The sequence below is a fragment of the Protopterus annectens genome, chromosome 4.part0, assembly GCF_019279795.1.
Source record: "Protopterus annectens isolate FY-2018-M chromosome 4.part0, PAN1.0, whole genome shotgun sequence".
Taxonomy (NCBI): Eukaryota; Metazoa; Chordata; order Ceratodontiformes; family Protopteridae; genus Protopterus; species Protopterus annectens.
The window spans coordinates 401,797,596-401,820,282 of NC_056733.1; the positions used below are offsets into that span (position 1 = coordinate 401,797,596).

The 22,687-nt window shown below is 37.3% G+C and overlaps 1 protein-coding gene across 1 annotated transcript in view; it reads right to left on the reverse strand.

Annotated features, from left to right (window-relative positions):
* The window catches only part of LOC122799352 (transmembrane protein 132B-like), a 2,948,958-nt gene that overhangs the window by 279,358 nt on the left and 2,646,913 nt on the right, over positions 1-22,687 (reverse strand). The window lies entirely within an intron of this gene.

Consider the following 22,687-nt stretch of genomic DNA (forward strand, 5'->3'; position numbering starts at 1 on the left):
ATATAGAAGCATATATAAGGCAAGTCAGACAAAAAGCTGTGCATGCCTTGCCAATCCCCAGTCTCAGATTCTATGTTTTTCAAAGAGAGTGATGCCTTTGAGTCCTAGTGTAAAATTAAGGTCACTCATCCAACCATCCATAATATGTTTGAAGCGTGACAGGGAATCCCACTGTTTGACATGCCTGGGATTCTATTTCAAACTTACAGGAGGTGAATCTCTACATCTAGTTCTATTTATTTCTTGATGAAGGTTTAGATCTCTGGTTCTTGTGTTGGTAGCACATTATGACTTGGCAAGGAAAAGATAGCTAACAATAACTGGATGTCAGAGGGGATAGTAAGCTAAGTACAGGTCTCCCCCAGGAGCCTGTATGACACTGAGTACAAGGATAAGGACTACAGGCTTTTCCTCTAGCTAGGGATTTTGGGACCAGAAATTCTTTTTGTTAGCAACCTCTGTGATTTTTGATGTTTTTAATATAACTAGACATGTGCATACCAAAGTCTGCAGCATATTCAATAAGAGGATTGATAAGGGCAGTGTACAGACAGACAAGTCTCCCTAGGTTTAGAAGATATGCCTTTGACAATTAGCTGTGAAATTTATAACGATTCTGTAGTTGCCATGTCATGGTCAAAGCAGATGGAGCTATCAACCCAAATGTCACAAACCCTGATCATTGATTTGTATGGAAAAAGTGTTTTCAGTACAATAGGATGCAGAACATTTCTGCATCAAAAAAGGGTTGATGCTTCATTTCTTGGTGTTTAGTCTGAGCCCACTTTCTGTGCACTAAGAATTGACTTTAGTTTGTTTGTTTTGGGGGGAATGTATCCAAAGTGGACTTAGCAACCACAACCAGATTGCAGTCATCAGCAAACATTAACCAGATAGATGCCAAACAGAAGGAGGCCTAGCAGAGATCTGAGGAGGCATCACCCATTCTACAAATGTGTGCTCTGTCCGTAAGCCAGTTAGCTGTCCATCATACCACACAGGGATTTAAGTCCTTCAACCTAAAAACCATTTTATCATGTGGTATGGTATCAAATGGCTTGAGAAGATCAAGGTAGGCAGCATGGATGATGTAACCACTGTTGATTGTCTAAGTAAAATTCTCAGAGAAGCTGACAATATTTAACCGGTATGACCTGCTCTTTACATAGTTAGACTACACTGGGTCAAGCTTCATTAGTTTTTTTAAAGCTGATAGGTCTACAGTTCTCTTCCAGTATGGGTCTGCCCTTATGGAGGGGGCTTACTACAGCAGTGTGCCAGGATTCAGTGACAAAGCCTGAAGCAAGGCTTAGGTTAGACAACTTGAAGAGGGGATATAAGAGCACATGTTTAATACTGTGTCTTAGACAAACTAATATGTTGTCTGGACTCATGGAGTTAGTGTTCATGGTCTTTTAGAGTACTATAAGAACTTGGTCTTTAGTGATAATGGGAGGATACTGTGACTCAGGAATGTCTGAAAGGGATAAACGTTTTGGTGGAGAAATTTGCTCCAGATGTGCTAAGTAGTATTTTCTGAATTTTGGGGGGGTTTGAGAGGAAGGCTCCTTTATTTATTTATCATTTTTTTGACTGGTTTACTCTCACTAGGCTAGTGGCCTCTTTCAAGGAAGACCCAAGGTAGTATTTACACTAATAGGGATTTTTTTTAGTTGGTAGACCACTAAGATGGTTTATTTTTGAATTTATCACTACAATTGATTTTGGAAAGAACTGCTAAGTCAATACACTTATTTAATTATATAACTGGTTGTATACCAGGGTCTGCCATGGAGATGACATGGTCAAATTTAGAGATTTCATCATACCATTGCATGAAGCTGACCTTTCTGAAAACTTTAAATTGGATGTTATTTGTTACTAGGGAGTGGAGGTTTGAGGTTAAAGGTAACCAGATCATGGCCAGATATTACTAGTGAAGGGTCAACCATGGGAAGTGAGCAAGGGAACATACAGGGACCAGTTGTGAGAGTACTATGTCAAAATGTTTTTCCCCTGGTCAGTTTAAGGACAAGCTGATTTGGGTATTTTTTTACCCAGTCCAAGAAATTTTGAGCATACATAATGTTGGAAGTGCAGGATCTCCATTCAATGAAAGTGTAGTTGAAGTCACCAAGGTTAAAGAGCAAAAACTCTTGAACAAAAGATGCTGACAGTATTATGCAAAACAAGTTGGGCTTTCAATCATTTCATCTCAATGTTATACACACTTGATCCACCTGGAATGACACCAGCAACTTATCCAATTGTAGAACCCAATTATCTTTGCCTTGTATCTAGGCATCATTCTAGATGGAAGAGGATTCCACTCTGAAAGTGCTTTAACCTTAGCTGAAGATAGAAAGTCTGAGAGGGATTGTTTACTCCTTCATGGGCAACAGTCATGTCTTTCTCATACTTGCTATAGGAGAGGGTGTAGAGCGCCCTAGTTATGTCCAGTAATCATGGCTCCTGGAAGACATCTGACTGTTAACTTGTCATTGTCCAGTCTAGTGAGTGTTTAGTCTTTGTGCCAAACAGCTGACTGACCAATAACTAGGATGTTTCTAGCAGATACATTTTGGCTATCAGACCTGGGAGTGTTTTTTGTTGATGACATGAAGAAATTCATGTTGATAGGGAGGTATGTGGAGCAGGTGATATAAAGGAGTTAATACTGATGGCTAGCCTTAATAGTTCTAGTACACTTGGGCTGAGATTTGTTATTGTTACTATAATAATATTGCATTTGCATGGGTTAGGGTGTGAGATGATGATGCTCACTGCAAGTAGTGGACAGTGAGAAGGATGCCCCTAGATTGCTTAAGTATTTGAACGTCTCACAGATGGCATCTACCGTGTGAAGCAGTAGTTCATCACCAGAGCACAAGACAGTGTTTACACTGCCTTTGGATACAAACTGCAGAAGGCAAAGGACATGGGTTGTTTTTGCCACTCAGTGATGCCCAATGCTGATATGTGAAAATGATCCTGTTGGGAGAAAAAGGGACTGTAGATATGATTATACAAATATTGTTTGGGGGCACAATAGAGGTGTTTTTACAATAAGATCATTTGGTGGGTTAGTAATGTTGAAATTATAGAGATACCTGGACAGTAGTTTTTACAAGCTGGTAAACCAAACTATTGCTCACAACCACACTATTGTTCACAGCCTATAGTGGCTACATAGAGCTTTGTGCAATTTGTTTTGACCCAGAGTGCAACATGCAAATTAGATATGCCTGTTGTGGCAGTGAGCTTGGAGCAGCTAAATATAGTATATTTCAAGCAAGAACAAGAGAGAACCACTGAAAAACAGCTATAATTTTCATGTCAATAGTCCTGAGCTACCTAGCTATAACAACTAATTCCACTTGGCCAACTAAAAATTCCTCCAGGATGACTACCACATTAGGCCAGAAAAGGCTGTTATCAAACAAATATTAACAGACAAAATGAAGTATAACCAGATAATATAACCAATTATCCCCCACTTTAATATTCTAGCCAAAGATAATACCATCATCTCCTCAACAGAACACACCAAACTACTTGGTGTTGAGATTGATAACAATCTCAGATTTCACACTCTCATTTCTCTTAACATAAAAAACGTTCACAAAAAACTAGGTGCATTATACAGAAACAAACAATTCCTCACCAAGACAGCCAGAATTTCTGCTGCCAATTCCCACCTAATCTCCACTTTACTCTATGCCTCTCTAAAACTTACCTACCTTAGACAAACAGACCTAAACAAGCTCGAGGCTTGCTGCAATAAAATTGCTAAGTTTGCCACTGGTGCATTTTATCGCAGCCACTGCTGTATCTCACTTAGAGAACTTTACTGACTTGAACTCCCTCAACTTCTTCATCTGAATCAACGCTCTCTCGCTCACAAGTTAGTAAACCATCCTCTTAAAGTTCCATCCCTTCAAAACCTTCTCCAGCCCTACTTCTCCACTAGACCACTATGCTCCAGCAGCAAAAATCTACTTCTAGTGACCAAACCCAAGAACTCAGCAGGAAAAGCATTATTCTCCTGCATCATAAACAGATTATGGAACAACCCCCCCCGATAACCACACTACCTTCTTGCACTCACTTCAGGACTGCACTAAAATCTCACTTAAAAAGTCTCTGGTTATGCCAGTCATGACTAGTAAATCTCCTTTTTACCTCCCCTTCTTCTCCCCTCCCCTAGCCACCCTGCCTCACACCATCATTGCATTCCTTCCTCTGCAGGCATTGGCTCACCCTTTGCCCTCCCCTTCCCTCCTCACTCAATCTCTCAGACCTGTTATAACATGCTTAAGTACCTCACTTCATCTCAACTCCAAATCCATATCCAACTGACTTACACCTAGCTTCCTCTCACTACCATGTGTACTACTCACTCAGTCTCCTATCTTACTCCTCTATCTTCCCCTTCCATCCCATTAGTTTAGTGCAATATTTGTATATAAGATTTAGGTACATGAGTTTAGAACAGTATCCGTTAAGCTTACTACTATCTGTATATACGTGCTACCTTTATTCCTAGCCTCTAGTTAGATATTGGTATATCTGTTCATTACTATGTTTCATAGTCTATGTATAGCTAATGTTTGCTGCAGTATGTATTATTTGCTATTGTATGCATATTCAGTTGTTCTTCATGTACTCTGCTGCTCATTTATTGTTCTGTGAAGCTTTTCTCCCTGTGCCTCCACTGAAAAACGATTTATGTCCTGTTGGAATTTCCCAGTAAATAAAAAATCAAGCTGTTTAAAATCAGCATAACAGCAACATGACTTTAAGTGCAGTAATGACATACAAAAATAAATTAACTTTCCTGAAATTTTGTGAAGTCAAGAAATGGTTTTAAGTTTTTCATTTAGAGCACACAGGCTCAGTTCTTTACAGTCTTGATGGAAAGGAAGCTCAACACAGCTTACTATATATAGAGCAAGAACAGATGAAAATCAGTTATAAATTCAAACCAAAAGCACTGACATTTAAATCTTAAAGATACAGCAACAATTATTCCACTCACACAAGACAAACTAGTATACATTTTATGATGTCCACCACACTATAGCTTAAGTCTCAACTGTGCAGATTTTTGCAGAATGTCCAGATTTTTGGCTCACATTTTTGGTCTGTGCCTCAAAAATTTAGTTTTTCTGGCAAATCACTAGGATGATCTGAGGATGAAAGTTGCTAAATAATGGCATACTTTTGAGTTACAGACTTCAAATCCTTCAATGTATGTTAAAACAAACCCGGTTACTCTAGCAACTTTCTAAGTTTATAAGAACAATATTTAAAATATGTTCCTAGTTTTGGTCCTTTGTGCCCCATGTTGTTGGACTTTGTCCAGATTTCTTGCACTAAGAGGTTGAGAGGTATGACACTAGGCCAGAAAAAGCTGTTACCAAACAATTATTAAAAGAGAAAGTGATGTGTAAATCAGATAAGCAATCAGTTTACAATAATCTGATCAACAAAATAACTTAAGTGCAATAATAAAATGCAAAAAATGAACTTTTCTTTCATGATGTCGAGTAATAACTTTAAGCTTCTCAGTCGTTGCACACAAGTTCAGTTGTCTCAAGTCTTGTTGGAAAGTATACTTTGCATGACAAATACTCTACTTCTGTCCAGTCATCCCTAAAACCAGATTATATTCACCCCATATGTTATTAAAATCTTTCATAATTATTGTCTCCATTGCTTCCAAAAGTCAGATAAATTAATTTTAACAGTGAACAGATAGTTACTTATATACCTTTGGAGTAATCCCCCCCCCCTTTTTTTTTTCTTCAAATGCCCTTTAATGTTTTACATAAACCTTCAGGACCTACAGCCAATAAATAACAACGTTTTCATTTTATTTGTGTATTAACTGGATAAATCCAGCAGGTAAAAATGCCTATTTCAGACGCTACCTAGAACAATGGAGCACACACTGCCTATGTGACATGTTTCGAATGACAATGTAAGCAAATGGACACTACAGGAATGAATTCCAGGGCTGAAAGATACACACATACCCACAGTGCAACCATATCTGAAGGAAATGTGTCTCTTGGGAACATTTTGAATACATTTCTAGTACTGCTGGATATATTCATTTTCAGATAGCATCAACCCCCTTCTAATACATTATAGTCAGCTGTCCCATGCTACTCAAGTCTATATCATTAATAAATCCTCACACCAACACTGTGCCTGTTTCTGGTTTCTATCACTGGGCCCCTACTCATCTGTGCATGCTAAAATACACTGCTGTGTTATATGGGTAGGTTATGCCATGCATCAGCTTTTATCTTTGTTTTGTGCACACTAGCCTATAGCTGCCAACTAGATGGAATGCCTTTTCCAGTGCAGCAGCATACTCTGCTCAACTTTGCCTTACATGATCTTCCCCATCTGGTTGTTCTGATGTCTCCTTAACCAACACTTCCTATAATGGTGGTCCTGATGTTTTTTGTCCACCAATGGCCTTCCTCTGCTGTCTCTGTATAATCATGTGGGAGAGAACCTCAGAGTTAACAAGTATCATGTTGCAGGCTTCTAGAGCATACCACAGCATGCCATCAGAGGAACCTAGGTAGCAGAATAAGGTTTTCATTAGTCTGGACACATACCTAATGAGGTTTTATGTCTGCTACAGTGTAGAGTTGTACTGTATCTTAGCCATGCACTATTGATTGTATATCTATGTTATGAGCCATGGGACAAGGAGATATCTGGCATTTTCAGTTAGCTGCCCCTGTGGGAAGTCAACTCATGAAAATCACTGGTTTAGAGTGGACATGCAGCAGATGTGACAATCGCGGATACTGCCTGAATGTTGCAAACTCAATTGTGTATGAAACGTGGTACATTGCAAACCATCTGGAAGTAGATGGAGTGGAAAACTTTATGACTGAGGTACTGTTATTCCATGTGGCTCTAGCAGGGAGTTTACAGTGATGTTGAGCCAATCAATAGCTCCTAGGCATTTGGGGAAATGGGATCTTTCATAGAGTCACCACATAATGTTGTTTTTCTCCTCTGTGGTCCTTGAAAAAGCACATATGCTTCTCCACATGCTGCAGCATCACATCAAGTAACTGGCACAGTATTCAATAGACAAACACTTATGAGACACAAATTATGTCCTGTGATGGTCACTGTTAACAAGAATAGTCAAAGTTACATACATCTTAATGTCCAAATGGATCTTTATTCCATAGCTCCCATGAGATTCCATGTGAGAAACAGTCATGTCTACAGGATGCTATATGGTGTCTCCCTCCACACAGCAGTGGTTAACTATGTCTCTGTCTGGTAGTTGGTAGTGGTATACTAGGTGCAGTCAGATCCTCCTACGACATGAAGGGTAACAGTGCACCCTGTCATTGACTTATGGCAAGAGTAGCTACTACCATATACTGCCTGATTATGACTGCTGCTACATCTAGTATCATAGCCTTGTTTCTCTTCCTAGTCTCCAAGGAATGGCAGGATATAAACCTACAAACTGATGCAACTAATCATGCAATTAATATACATTTCTAACTTGCTCCGTGGTATCGTTTACCCTCCTTTGCATCTGTGGTGGACACATTAGCATAATGCTGCACATTTCTATATCTTATACAGCCATTATCATATGATACTGACCCCACACTTTTGCCTTCTTCCACAATGCTACTTCCAGGGTCTCTGAATCAGCCTTGTTCTCTGCACCATGACACATCACCCAGTTTTGCCTAACACATTACAATATCTGTTTTTGAGTCCCAGGGGCAGTTTTAATTGAGTGCTCTATATCCAGAAACTGCTACAGATTATCTCAACACCAGCAAATATTTCACCCATATTTTTAATGGTCATTTCTAAGCATCTGTCAAGTAAATGCCATTTTTCTTTAACTAAAAAGTCTTAAAATTATACTGAAAAAAATAACATCATAAAGATAATGATTTTGTCATTACAACCACTTCTTGTCAACATGCATGCTGAAGTTAAATGGAATATTTTGTGCAAGTTATTAACTGCCTCCCTCCCTTCAGAAAGAAGAGTTTATATATTCCTATGACAATAGTTTCACTTCTAAAACTTGCTTACATAGAATTTTGGAGTTGTTGGCCTTATTTTAAGAATCAGTTACATCAACATTTACTCTTGTGGGATTTGGGAGACATTTCTTAGTTAATTATGTACACCAATTACTAAAATACACTTCATCTACACTTTTGGGCCTGTATAGCTAATTAGCTTTATAGATCTAACATAAGAAATGTTTCAAAACCATGCTTCAAAATGTTAACTTTAACTGTTACTTACACAAAAATATCTTCCTGTAACTCCTACAGTGTTTGGAATTATTTCTTGCTTGATGTCTGTATTGTCAGAAGCTTGCTTTTATTCTGATCATATAAACATTACTTATTTGCACAAACTCATGATTTGTTGTTGGGGTCAGAGGTATATCAAACTTCATCTCTGCAGTTCAATTTTCATACACAGGAAAGAGCATGCTTTGATAAGCAGTAAGTAAACATGACATTCAGCAACAGCCATTGTTTGAAGTGACATATCCACTTTAACTTTCACCAGCTTCAGACTTTCGTTTCAAAAAAGACCACTGCTTATCTTATGATGCCATAAACATGTAAATATATTTTCGACCATGATACAAAATAAAATGTTAAACAATATCCTACACTTACACATCGACCCTGCATATCAGGTTCTTTCAACCAGACAAGGGCTCATAAGAAAATTCTAGCAATAAAACAGTATAGAAATGAGGATAGTAAATTGTGTGGACCACTCATTATAACAGCTGCATGTTTGCATATTCCTTGCATATGGACAACTGCCTTTCAATTAAAACACCATACAGTCAAAAAATAAAGTAGCAACATATGTCTGCATCATGGAATTCCAAATCTCAGCTTGTATCTGAATGGCAGAATGTTTCAAATCAGTTCTTTTTGCAGGCATGCACCAATCCAGACTTACTACAGCCAAGTAAGCTTTTTAAGGCATTTAACTAGGCTCATAAAAGCCTGATAAACTGTAGAATCAGATAATAAAAGGCAAATATGCATTTACTAATTCCTTGCATCAACTCCAAAAGGAGTCTATCTCCAAAAGGTCTAAATACTTAACTCAGATCACTCTGTTGACCAGATGCATTTAGTAAGCTCAACACATAATTCCACTGCATCCATGCAACATCTAACCTCCTAGGATACCGAACACTTGGCATCAACCTAAACCCTCAGATTTACCTCCTGCATGCAACCTAGCATCAACCACTTGTATCCTGCATACTTCTTAATTTGGCACTAGAGGAAACATAGACACTAATAGAGGTGACATAACTAGTGCTCACAAGCCCTTAAGGCACAAGAGCAAGCTATTTCATCTGGCAGTATCCAAAACCTAGGTAACTCCATAGTTATACATAGTGATACACCATTCACCAAGCTGAGCAAAGACAGGCTAATGGTTGGTTGCCTCTCAGGTGCTAAGATACATAATGTCATTAAAGTACTCAAATCTCATGTCCCTTCACCTGAGGTATACATACCACCTGATCATTGTGTATGTGAGAGTGAATGACTACTGACACACCTCCTTGAATCTCTTGAAGAAGGATATGATGAAATTCTCTGAATATGCATCTAAAGAAAAAGAAACTAGTACTGAGCAGCACCCTACTGCCCCAAATAACAATCTTATAATACAAGAATAAGATAACTGAGTTCATCTATTGGCTTAACTAGAGGGATATACTATGTATATTAGCCTGGGATGAGGCAGTTGACAATTCCAGCTCCTTTGCTTGGGATGGTCTACATCTCTCTCTCTCTTTCTCTCCTCTCATGGCTCATGTATATTGGCTAAGACTTTTTCTTGTCCCACAATGTGTTTTTTAGGCAGTGCCAGTCTCCATAAATTACCTACCTAGTCCACCACAATTAACATTATATAAAAGTAGCACTGATCAATGCTACAAGCCTAAAAAAATGTTGCACTCCTTACAGGCATACATAACCCTTGAAAATATTGTCATATGAGCTGTTACTGAAACATGATTTCAGAACATTAAAAACACCCCTGCAGTGCAAAATTTTATGTATCCATATTTCTAAGAAACCATTTTACTTCCAGACTCATAATATAGGGCAATGACCAAGAACACATCCACATTCTTCCTCTTCCAATAAAAAATGCAGTACCACATAGTGGCCAGCTACTATATGACACCAACAGACCATAAGATATACTTAAACTGACATCCCCCACCACAGAACCTAACATTATCCTCTTGGGTGACTTTTTCTATCCCACCATTAATTGAGGAACCTACATCATTACATAAAACTATGCACAGAGATTCTTGGATTTCATTAAGGCCTGCTTCTTGCAGCATCTATTCCAAATCTCAACAAGAGACAATAAAGCATCAGACCTGGTTCTCACAAATACATCCCACCTATTCTGACAGTCCACAGTTACCAAATCACATCTTCCTAAATTCCACTTTTGATTACTTTAAGTTTTTCTCTCTTTTTATCCACCTTTCTTTCTTGCTCTTCTAACACTCCAATTTACAGTTTAACTACAATTAGGTTCTTATTAATATTTCTACTCAGGTTTATCCTGCCATTACTGCATTAGATATTTTGAAACTTTTATATAAATATTTTGTCTTTGTTTATTTCATTTTATGTAAATGTTTCTTGTCAATATTACTATTGTAATGTTTGGTCTTTGTACTAATTTCTATTTTTTTGGAATGCCTGTAATTGTAATTGGGACTTTTCTCCTCGGGTCTCCACTGAAATTGGGCCTTTGGCTCAGTTGGACCAACCCGGTTAACACATAACAATGAATAAATAAATAAAACTAGTCAGATTTGACCATTGTGCGGTAACATTTGCTCTAGATGTGAGACCTGTGTTACTTCGAAACCCCTCCATTGCCAGAGACTATTTTAATGAAAAATTTTTTCCAGTTAACTGATAACTTGATAAACAAACACCTTCCTCACCTAGAAGACACTGCTTCAAATGTTGCAATTTGCATGGATACATTGCACACCCACTTACAAACTAGTATTTAAATGTTGCTTCAAAAACCATAAATATAGTGTCATAGTTAAGATCAAACTCATCTGTTAGTACCCCAGTATCAACAACAGGAAAAGGAAATTCTTTACCCATAAAAATAAACTTAACACCCCATCAGTTACGGAGGAGCTTAAAATAATTAACAAAGAACTCAGAGACAAAATAAAATCCTCCAAGAGCAAGTACAAATTGCAAACTGCTACCCATGCTAAGAAAATCTTCCAATTTTTTTTCAGCTATGTCACAAACTTAAGAAATAACCAACAATGCACTGTGCTTATATAAATTAACATCATATTCTTGACCCCTGTAAATATTGTCAAGATGTTCTCACACGAATTCAACTCAAACTTTATCCCTCCCATCTTCCCCAAGTTACTCAGGGTGTATAAGTATGATTATGCCACCCCCACAAATCACCCCAAACAAATCCTAAACACTCTGTCCAATGCCAGATATGCTAGCTCCACGGGCACTGACAATGTGGCAGGTAGTCTTCTTGAGAGCACCAAGCAATGCCAGGCTGGCTCTTTATTACATCTCTACAGTCTCAGCCTCTCCACTGGATACCTGAAGTGTGGAGAACTGCTGGACTTATCTCACAACACTAAGGGGGTCCCATGACTGACTTGAGCAATGATAGAACTATCAGGCACACTAAGTTTGTCTTTAAGGCAATGGAGGACATTAATATGGACATAATAAACAAGAACACAGGCAGTCTTCAAACCCTGATACTGAACAAATTTGAATTTTTAAAGGAAGATCCTGCCTATTGAAACTCATGGACTTTTCTGAACAAGTCACTACAGGATTAGACTCAGTTAAAGTGGTTCATGTGACATACCTGTATTTGCCCAAAGCCTTTTAATAACATTCCACACTTCAGCATCATTGATAAACTAATCTAGTTCAGTTTAAACTCCTGTGTTACCCAGTGGATAGCAAAATGTCTAACTAGCAGAGACTAGTCTGTTAGTTTTGCAGATACACTATAAACTAAAAGAGAGGTTAACAATGATGTCTCCCAGGAAGTTGTCCTTGAACCAAACTTCTTTGGTGTCTACTTCTCTGCCATTAACATCTTCTTCTCTGTCATTAAAGTAGACAAGAAATACCTGTGGTTGATGACATTTGCCAATAACCTGGAACTATTATAAATACCTTTGATGCCTATGTGCTCTCCAGGAAGCTAGTAAGAGATGCTTGGACCATGACCTGAAACTAAATGCCATAAAATACAACTCTATGTTCTTTAGCAAACCCAGGCATTCCTACTCCTAACACACAGACCACAAACCCCTAGAAACTGAGTCAACCATTAAAGACTTAAGCACCTTAATGAACAATCAACTGTCCTTTGACCACCATGTGACCAATGCTGTTAGCAAATCCTTTTATATAGCCAGACTAATCACTAGAAACATATATTCAAAACCAAAGGAAGTCATCACCCCCTTCTACTATTCTCTTATCAGACTAATAATAAAATATAATGCCTCCTTTGGTATGTACTTGGCAAGGAATATGACCCATCCTAAGAGAATGCAGTGTTTACTTACCCAAAAAAAAAAATCAGCGACATGTCCTCCTTTAGTTACCCTAACTACATTAAAGTGCTATTACTCTTTTTCATTTCTTACCGACTATTGAACGGCGATCACTGCCTTGGCTACAGAGTATTAAAAGATCTGGTCCTTTGTAACCTCCCACAAAACTAATACCACCCTAAACACCTGCTCAAGAGATCCAAAGTTTCATGAAAACATAAATATGACATGTTGGCTGGAATGATATCTTTCGCAGCGAATACTTATTTTATGGAATAAACTCCCCTTAGAAGTTAATCAGAGTAGCACCACGCCCCTTTTTAAGCATAACCTATACAACTGGATGGGTAGTCATATGTACACTCTTGGTCTGATGCCTCTAGTCCTTACCAAAAGGGACCAAAATTAAGTTGGAGTCTGGTATTAGTTCATATTTTGGTAAATGGGTGGGATCATTGGCTAGGCTACAAATTGTTCACTTATCAACAGCCTAGAATGAACCTATGACCTTAAAAACTGCATAACAAAATAGAAAATGTAAATACACATAGTATTATCATCACTGAAAAAAATGCAAGGTCTTTCATCCCAGTCTGAAGTCCATCACAATAAATAAAAGTATGTTCTTTTCTGAAGATGTTTTATCTCTTCCAAGAAACCTGCAGCCAGAAAGTTTTATTCAGCAGACTACATAAGACAGTACAGCTGTGTGTGTGCTACTGCGGCATGCCAGCTGAGCATGAGTTTGCTGTAACACAGAAGGTCTGCACTGTTTCTTTTTTCTCTTCTCCTGTTCCTTATGTATTATAGTAATAATGTAGCCCTTTTGTTCTGGCTTTTGTACTCCTCTTTAATAAAGTCCACCTGCCTGTGATTTGTGACTACTAATTAACTTACCATTCTTTAGTTTCTCAGAGGCATACAGCATCTTACACCTCATGAAAAAAATGTATTCTCTGCTTTGGGATTTCAGATTTTGAATGAAACATTTTACTTACACCCCTGTGGTCATGAATCATTAGAGTATATGACATTTCCTTCTTAGAAAATGTATTTTTGTAGCAATAAAGTCAGTCTACTGGAAGTCAGAGGCATTGATATCTAAGTTACCCTAGATAACATTTGTATTAAAAGGCATACTCTCCTTGTGGAAAAAAATCTCATTTATTTATCCATTCTTCTTTCTTTGTATAGATCTCAAATGTTTTCCCAAACTAATTTTGTTGTTAAATGTCTCTTTTTCTAAGAACATGTAGCTCTCACTCCTGAATGTCTTTCTTTGGCTTATTCTACTTGTGTATGTGTGATATTTTTACCTGCGTGCAAGGTCTGGGAGCATGTACACAACTTCCAGCCTCTTGCAGACTACAGCTTCTTTTCTGTGCTAGCCACTTCCAAGGTGAAGCATTTTCTGATCACTTTTGGTCACTAATGCAATGACATTTCAACCATTCAGCTATTATTTCTACATATGTTTTAAAAAATCACGTACAATTCTGTGCACCCTTTTTTATTTTACTTTCTTGTATGCACTGCTGTATTCTTCATTGTAAGCTATGTAAGCTAGTAATACTGTGTTATCTTGATTTTTATTCCAGTTTTCTATTATAGTGACTTAGCTTAGCAGTAAATAAAATGAATGCTGTTGAACTCTTGCATGGCCATACAGTTGAGTCATACTACTTTACTTGCTTCTAATTGGTCACTTCCCTGATTACATGGGATGTAGCAAAGAATAGCTCCATGGGATGTAGCAAAGAATAGCTCCATGAGATGCAGGAAAGAATAGCTCCATTTTTATTCTCATTACTGGATTTAGGCTCCAATTTTACTTTATCGTGGAGAATGTTATAAAGATCACACATTGATTTGTTGTTTTAAACTGGATCATATTTTTAAACAAATGCTGACTGTTAAGAATGAACTAAAAAGTAAAACCAGTTAGCACTGATTTAGATAACTGACGCCTTAAACCCCTGCTAAGCTATACATTCCAGTGTTATAGCAGTAATTTTCTAACACTTTATAATATGCCTTCCTGTGAACTTATGATTCAGATTGCTTTAACCTGATGTTTGCTTTCTTCACTTCATTTACAACTGTTTTTTTTTTTTTTTGTCTGCCCACATACTTGCCCCCTCCAGTCATCTCCCTAAATGTGTTCAGAAAATAAAGTGATCTTGTGCTGGTTTATCTGTTCTACTCCAGTACTCAGTCATTTTTCTGACACAAGAAAAAGAAAATACGAAATAGTCACATTTTAACTCAGTGAGGTAATACTGTAATTAGTTTCTTTTTAGCTTCTGGTCTTTATACTCTATGACTACTCAACCTACATTAAGTAAAACCTATAGGGAAACATCAAAGATTGAAGCAATACTAATTTCATGAACTTTAATCATATTTTGACTTAGGAATGGGGTCCACTCCCGTCATGATATTAGAAACCCAAAAGACTTGGGAAATTGAAAAAGGAAAAATAAATAGAAAAAAAATGATGGTGTTGAATCATCAAGACATGGAAACATTCCTATAATAGGGTTAGGCCAGGCTCAGGGGGAGGATGGCCCCCTTGCTGTAGAATGAAGTAGTAGTCCACAAAAACGGACAGGTCAAAAAAGAGCAATAAAGATGATAGGGTGGACTATTGCAGATAAGACAAAAATGATGTATTGCTACTTTTATGCAAGAAGCCCAGAATTTCCGCATAGAAGATATTCTAAAGAATTAGGAGAGAAATTACAGGAAAGAAAAATACTCGCAAAAGAAAAAAATGTCAAAACCTTCAAATGGGAAATTTCGTAAAAACAGTGTATAGACCAAGAAATCTTGTGCCATTTGGAAAAAGAAGCAATTGAGGAAGTGCAAAAATATAAACAACAAAATCTAGACATTCAAGAAGACATTAAAAAAATAGAAGCTGAAGTTATACAATGCCTGCGAAGTAAAGGATTTACTGTAGAATGTCTAACAAAAACGCAAGTTATGCCACATCATGATGGAACAGTGAGTCCCCAAAATAAGGAAAAACAGCTGGAGTGGAATTCATCTGAAGAAGAAATATTGACATGAGAAAGAAAAAGATTTAATATGTTGCAATATTTATGCAAAGGAGAAAGCAAAACTAATCAACACAAAAAAAGCAACACTAAATATATTTGAAAAGAAATACAAGCAAAGACATCCAGCTATGAAAAATTGTATACTACAAAAAATAAGAAAACAAATGGGGGAAGTAGAAAAGAGGATTGGTAATGGAGAAGTTAAAGAAATAGAAACTGAAGTTATGGATAACATGTGAAGTGATGGATCTAGTGTAGAAAATACAACCCTGGTAATGTCTCCAGATTAAGGAGAAGCATCTGATCAGTTGCCACATGAAGATACTCTGGAGCCTTCAGTAGGAAAGCAGTACAAAAGTTCAGCTGGAGTTGTACAGCAAGGGAAGGAGAAGGGCACAGTGGCACCTCAGATGCAGTTAATCTTCTGGAGTGATAAGCCAGCAAGTTCCCATATGAAAGGGCAGCAGATGATGCAGGACTTAACTGAAGAGAATATGCCACAGAAGATCTTCTGGAACTTTCTATATAATGTCTGCAGGAAACAGAGAATAAAGAATGTGCCCTTAGTTGTTTAAAAGAAAAAGAACTAAGGAAAGAGTCACTTGATTTAATAGATATGGACAGACATATTAAGATCAGTGAAAGAAATAGATTAGAGAAAGTCAATAAGACCCAAAATGTTAAAAGTCTGATAGAAAATCAATAAGACCCAAAATGTGAGATGTCTGATAAAACAACTAAACACTGTAATCAAGACTATTAACAGAAATTAATGTGCTATAACAGAAGTAAATTGTATACATTATTGTGCAGCAAAATTCATAACAAAGTTTTGCCCCCTAAAATACAGGACAATAAGGGAAAGAAATGGAAGACATCAAATGCCATCATGGAAGTACTGAATAGAGATAATTATAAAACAGTTAAGGCAAGAACTGACACTAATTGAAGAGTATACATGATGAAACAGATCAATAAAGATAAGTAGAAAGATAGACATGCTTAAAGCAATGCTCAGTAATTGAACAGGCCAGGATATATCACACAGTACTGCAAATAATAAACTAAAGATATCAGTACAGGCTGAAAAACATAGAAATTGTGCAGATAAACATAAAGGAACAGTACAAAATAGTGATTCATTGATAACCCAAAAATGCTTTATAGAGAACTGGCAAACAAAACAAAAGGAGCAGAAACACTACCAAAAAAGAAGAAACAGACACCATAACAAAGATGCTGAATGGATAGAAGAAGTGAAAGAAAGAGTAAGAAGTTCAAATGTATATGGTATGAAATGGGGGTGATGTAAAGTCCAGAGAAATTGAAATAAAATTAAGTAAAGCTCCTATATGGAAAACCCCAGGCCCACATGCAGCACATAACTCCTGACTAAAATATTAACAATGTTAGATGAAGATTTAGCCTGATTAAGAACTACTTATATGCACACCCAGAACAGACAGGAAATATAATACTCGTCCTTAAGAGTGAACCTGCAAACTATTCTAAAAAGTATAGATCAAATAATTTGCCTTCTAACAGTGTATAAACTATATACTGGAATTGATACTGACAGAGTTTATAGTCATTTAGAAGAAAACTCAATCATAGCAATAGAACAACAGGGTAACAAAAATAAAGTCCTATGCAACACAGTATCATTTATTGTTAAATAAAATCATAATGGAGAATTGTAAAAAGGGGAATCATCCAAGTATGGCATGGAGAGATTACATAAAGGCATTTGACAGCACCCCACATTCATGGACAAAGGAGTCCTTACAGATGTATAAGGTATACCGCCATGTTGATCAATTACATTACAGTGACCATGAGACAGTGGCAAACCAGTTTGCAGCTAAACCATGATAGGGGCTGGAATATCCCCTAGGGATAAAAATTCAAATGGGGATATTCCAGGGTGAGTCTTTGTCACCGGTGCTTTTTTATCTTACCTTTAATCCATTAAGCTGTCTACTTAACTGATTAGGGCATGGTTACGATTTGGCTTCCAGGCAACAACAAAGTGTAAAGGCTTCTCATCTTCTTTTTTGTGGATGACTTCAAACTGTATAGCTCATCATATGAGGAGCAGAAAGCACAACTGGAAGAGGCCAAAACTTTCTTACATGATATAAGAATGTCATTTGGTCTTGATAAATGTGCAAAAGCAACATTCAAAGCAGGAAAGCTGCTGCACCAAGAAAATATCAGTTTGGGATAATAATGTTAAATAAAGGAACTTGAGCAGGAGGGCATGTATAAATATTTTGGAATTGATGAAAGACTGATAGTAAAACATTAACAAATGCAAACAAAACTCAATAAAATATATTTTAGAAGACTAAAATGAGGGACATGGGTGCCACCCCCAGAGTGAATTTGCTGTCTCCCATCAATTTGTCCAGGTTGTGCTTGAATATGTCAGTGAGGAACTCTTCTTCATGTGAACTGAAAGTTTATTCCAGAGTAGCTGCAATCTCTGGGAGATATATCTGTCTCTCAAGCATGTTCTGTTAATGTTGCAGGCTAGGTTAACATCCCTAAAGTGAGTGATTTTTGTGCCACTTGACTTGCAGAAGTGCAGCATATCCATCAGGGCATGTTTACAGACTTCCCTGTAGGTCAGGCACAAGTTGCCTCTCAGCAGCCTATATGATATAGAGCATAGTGACAGGGCTTTCAGTCTACCCACATACATCATGGTTTGGAGGCCCTGTATTTTCTTGGTGAGAAGCCTCTGTTGTCTTTCCAGCTGCTACAGGTGTCTGGTGAGGAATATACAGAAGGGAGCATTGTATTCTATTAATGGTTTCATGAAGGTTGAGTACAGTGGAGTTATAATATGCTTAGACTTGGATGTGATGCCCTTATTTATGAGATGCGCAACTTAGAAGTCTTTCCTTACCACCGTGGAAAATTGGTGGTTGGATTTCAGATTGTTATCTACCTGTGTTCCCAGATCTCATACCACAGGGTTTGAACCTAGGAAGGTGCTGCCAATATTGTACTTAGCAAGGAATTCCACTTTGTGGATGGCACCAGCCATTTGTCTGTGTTAGTCCCTCTTGTAATTTGTTAACATCATTGGGGGACTTAATGATTGCACCCAATTTTCAATCATAAGTGAACTTGGTAAGCCAAAGGACATCTACTTTAGCCTGGACTTCTGAGAAATAGATTCCAAACAGTAAAAGGCCCAGCACAGATTCTTGTGGTATGCAACTGGTGATGGGTCTACTAGTAGAACTGGAGTAATCAACCTTGACAATATGTGTTCTGTCAGTGAGCCATTTGGCTACCTATCTAGTGACATAAGGGTTAATCCCCAGCTGGGAGAGTTTTTCAATGATACCTGAGTGGAGGATTATGTCAAAAGCCTTGGTTAGGTCAATATAGGCAGTATGCACTGTCTTACCTCCATCTAGAGCTTTGGTGACTTTCTTGAAGAAGTTTACAAGGTTTAATAAGCACAATTTACCCTTAATGAAGCCAAACGGTGTTGGGTCTAGAATCTGAAGGTCACCTATGTCCTTACTGATAATATCTATGATGATTCTTTCCATAGCCTTGCACATGAGGCTGGTTAGACCTATGGGTCTATAGTTCCCAGTGTCGGTTGATGATTCCCCCTTTGTGCAAGGGAATTACTGTTGCTGTTCTCTATTCTGCTGGAACAAAGCCAGTTCTCAGGTCATGGTTAAAGAGAACGCCAAGTGGGTCCACTAGGTCTTGTTTCAGTTTGCTTAATAAGCAACCTAGGATGTTATCTGATCCCAATGAGGCTGTGTTTTTGGCCTTGGAGAATACAGATATGATCTGATCTCTAAAGATAAAAGGTAGAGAACTGATGTCAGGTATGCTTTGAGGTATGGCTGGTGGGGACAGGGGGGGGGGGTGAAGTTTGCACCAAATCTGTCAGCTAGCAGGTTGGCAAATTCCTTTGGTATAGTATGAGTGATACCATCTACTACCAGTTCGGCACATAGCTGGGCATTCCCTTTTAAATTCAGGATGTAGTTAATGAATGCCTTATGATTATCCTTAGCTAGGAATGCTATTTTAGCTTTGTAAATAGCGTTAGAGGACTTTACAATATTTCTGACTTTCTCGTTAAAGGTGTGAAGGGAATTCTTCCTCTGTTGAGTCAGTTCCCTCTTGTTTAATCATCAGTTTCTTACTTTTGTTATATAACCTGTTTATACTTCAGGTCCACCAGGGTGGCTTGTTTTTTTGGAAGGACCTGGTTTTAATCCGTTCAGATACAGCCGAGTCTATACAGTTGCTTACGTGTTTATACAGGGCATTTGTGTACACCTCTGCATAGGGGTCATAGTGATTGTGTGAGGGCTATAAAACTTTTTCTATCATTGTTTAGTAGGCTGTACAGCACAGTTATTCAAATTTGACATACATGAACACATATATTTATACATAAAATAGCAAAAGCATTGCTCCTTTTCTAGTTATACATTATCTATTTAATTATGAACCAACTTCATCAGCTATCACTCTAGTTACAGCCTTCACTTCCTGCCTTCCTTTTTTTTCTGCTTAAAACTACTTCCTCTGCAGTTCGTGCTCTTATTGATAGCTTTCATTTCTTTTGGTTATCTCAATCCTCTTTTTCAGGTATTACCTACTCCTTTGAAAGTTCTGATATTCATCCTTTTCTTGAAAAGCTTTAATTCTACCATTTAATTTTTCTTCAGTACATTACTGAGTTAATTATCACAATTTTTCAGGGTACAATTCACTTTATTTCTGGACTTCTGAAATATAAGGCAGAGTATTTTAGCCTAACTTGTCATTTTAAGATGTTCTGCAATTCCTACCAGCATTCAGCCTTCTTTATTCTTTCTCTGTCTTGGGTTATTCTCACCAATCTCATTTCCTATTTGAAATTCTGTCTATATCCTTGTTCCTCTTATACCAAGTACAATGCCACAGTTGGTTAAAGAATAATTCCTCTCTCCTACACTTTACCATCAAGCATCTCACCCATATTTTCTTTCTTTGCCTCTGTCTGCATTTTGTCTTCTTTCATCCATCCTGTTCATCCTTCTCTTCTTTCTTCACCCTAAATGTTTCACTGTTTTAGAAAAAAAAAAGTAAACAAGACCTCAAAAACTGTGATTTTTGAGTTTGTATCCTAAATATCTTGCTGTATTTGAAGGTCTTGTTATCATGCCATGAATTTGAAAGTGAAAGGTAGCTTCAAACCTGAGCTGTCCTCTGTGTAGAAAAAAAGTCATGTTTTTAATTTATACATTTTTGTGTCTTGTGGCTATACAATTGTTACTAAGAATGAATGAACCCTCCCTGACCTAACCTCCCTATCCTCAGTTACCTTATTTAAAAGCAAACTGAAACCTTACCTTATGCCCCTGTGCTAACCCAGACTAACTTCCTACCTTGCCCCTGGAATCTAATCTTCCTACCTGTTTAAGCCTGCTTACTTAACTACTAACAATATTATGTGTCTGAAGTTAGAGCTTAATAGTGTAACTGAATATACTTTGTATGCATATTCGTAGCTGGTATGTACTATGATTATTATATTTTTTTTTACCTGATTAAGATATCATATGTAATGATATATAATGATTGAAAAAAATTTGTATTGTACTTGCTGTTGTTGTGTCTTTCGGCTTTTCCCAGTTAGGGGTCGCCACAGCGGAACTCCGGTCTGCTAATGATTGGCAGTAGATTTTTACGTGCTGGCTTGCCGGGCCTAATGCACAACCTTCAACGAAGGAATGTCCATTCACGCATGTTGCCACACAGAAGATGCTCTAACTGAGAATCAAACGGGCAACGTCTAACTGTGAGGCGACAACAATAATGCAGCACCACCACTGCAGTAGTGTTTTTGTAAATATTACTCTGTCTGATGAGCTTTTCTCCCCGGGCCTCCACTGAAAATGGACATATATCCAGTTGGACTAGCCTGGTCAACAAATGTAAAATAAAATAAATAAATTAAATTGTAGAAGACTGGTCATCATGAATGTAATTGTAAGGTGGAATATGGTCAGCCCAAACTAGTCTATAATTAATTCAAAGCAACTTTGGTTTATCCAGATGTTCTCTGTATCCAAAATTCATAATAGAACTGATTTCCCTTGTATAAAATGCCTACATTTTTCTAACTTGCCAGATATTTTAAACTATAAATATAATAGGATCTACCATATTCAATATGAAGTTTAATTAGAGACTTACTCAATATTGGTAACACACTAGATTGTCTTTATATTATGGCCCTACAATGTATCTCATTACAAAAAAGCACTTCTGAGTTATAATATTAACTCTGTCTTCAAACTCCATACCATTATATAAAACCTAGGTCACACACATGGCCATAATTTAATCAGATTTGATCATTAACCGAATAAGTATGTTCCTTGAGGTTCCAAAATATGCTACTACAAATTCTTTGTATTAAATGTGACTCCACTTATCTGTCATCAAGTACATAGCAGACCCAGTTTATTCCAGTCAGAATGGTTTGCCCAAAATTGTCATTGTACCAATCTGTATCATTTGCAATGTTTGCTTACCAAATGCTATTTTATTGGCAAGGTAGTCATAAATATATAAAAATAGTCTGAATATGGACTTTTGCAGAATCTGTTGACTTATGATCCTGACTGTAAAATAGATGTCACATTCCCTAACACTAATTTCAGAAGACAGATGGACATCCATATAATAATACCAGGATTCACAACTAAGTCAACAATGTGTAAAGTATATCACAGTGGAATAAGGTATTGATGGTCTTTGCTATATCTAAGTGTAACATCTTTAATTGATAATGAGAAGTATTGTAGAGGAAACATCTTCAGGGATCATCAAAATAATTGGGCTATATTTATCTGGCACTTTAAATGACCCCCTTTTTAGGAATTTTGAGATTAACTGTTAATTTTCACTGATCTGG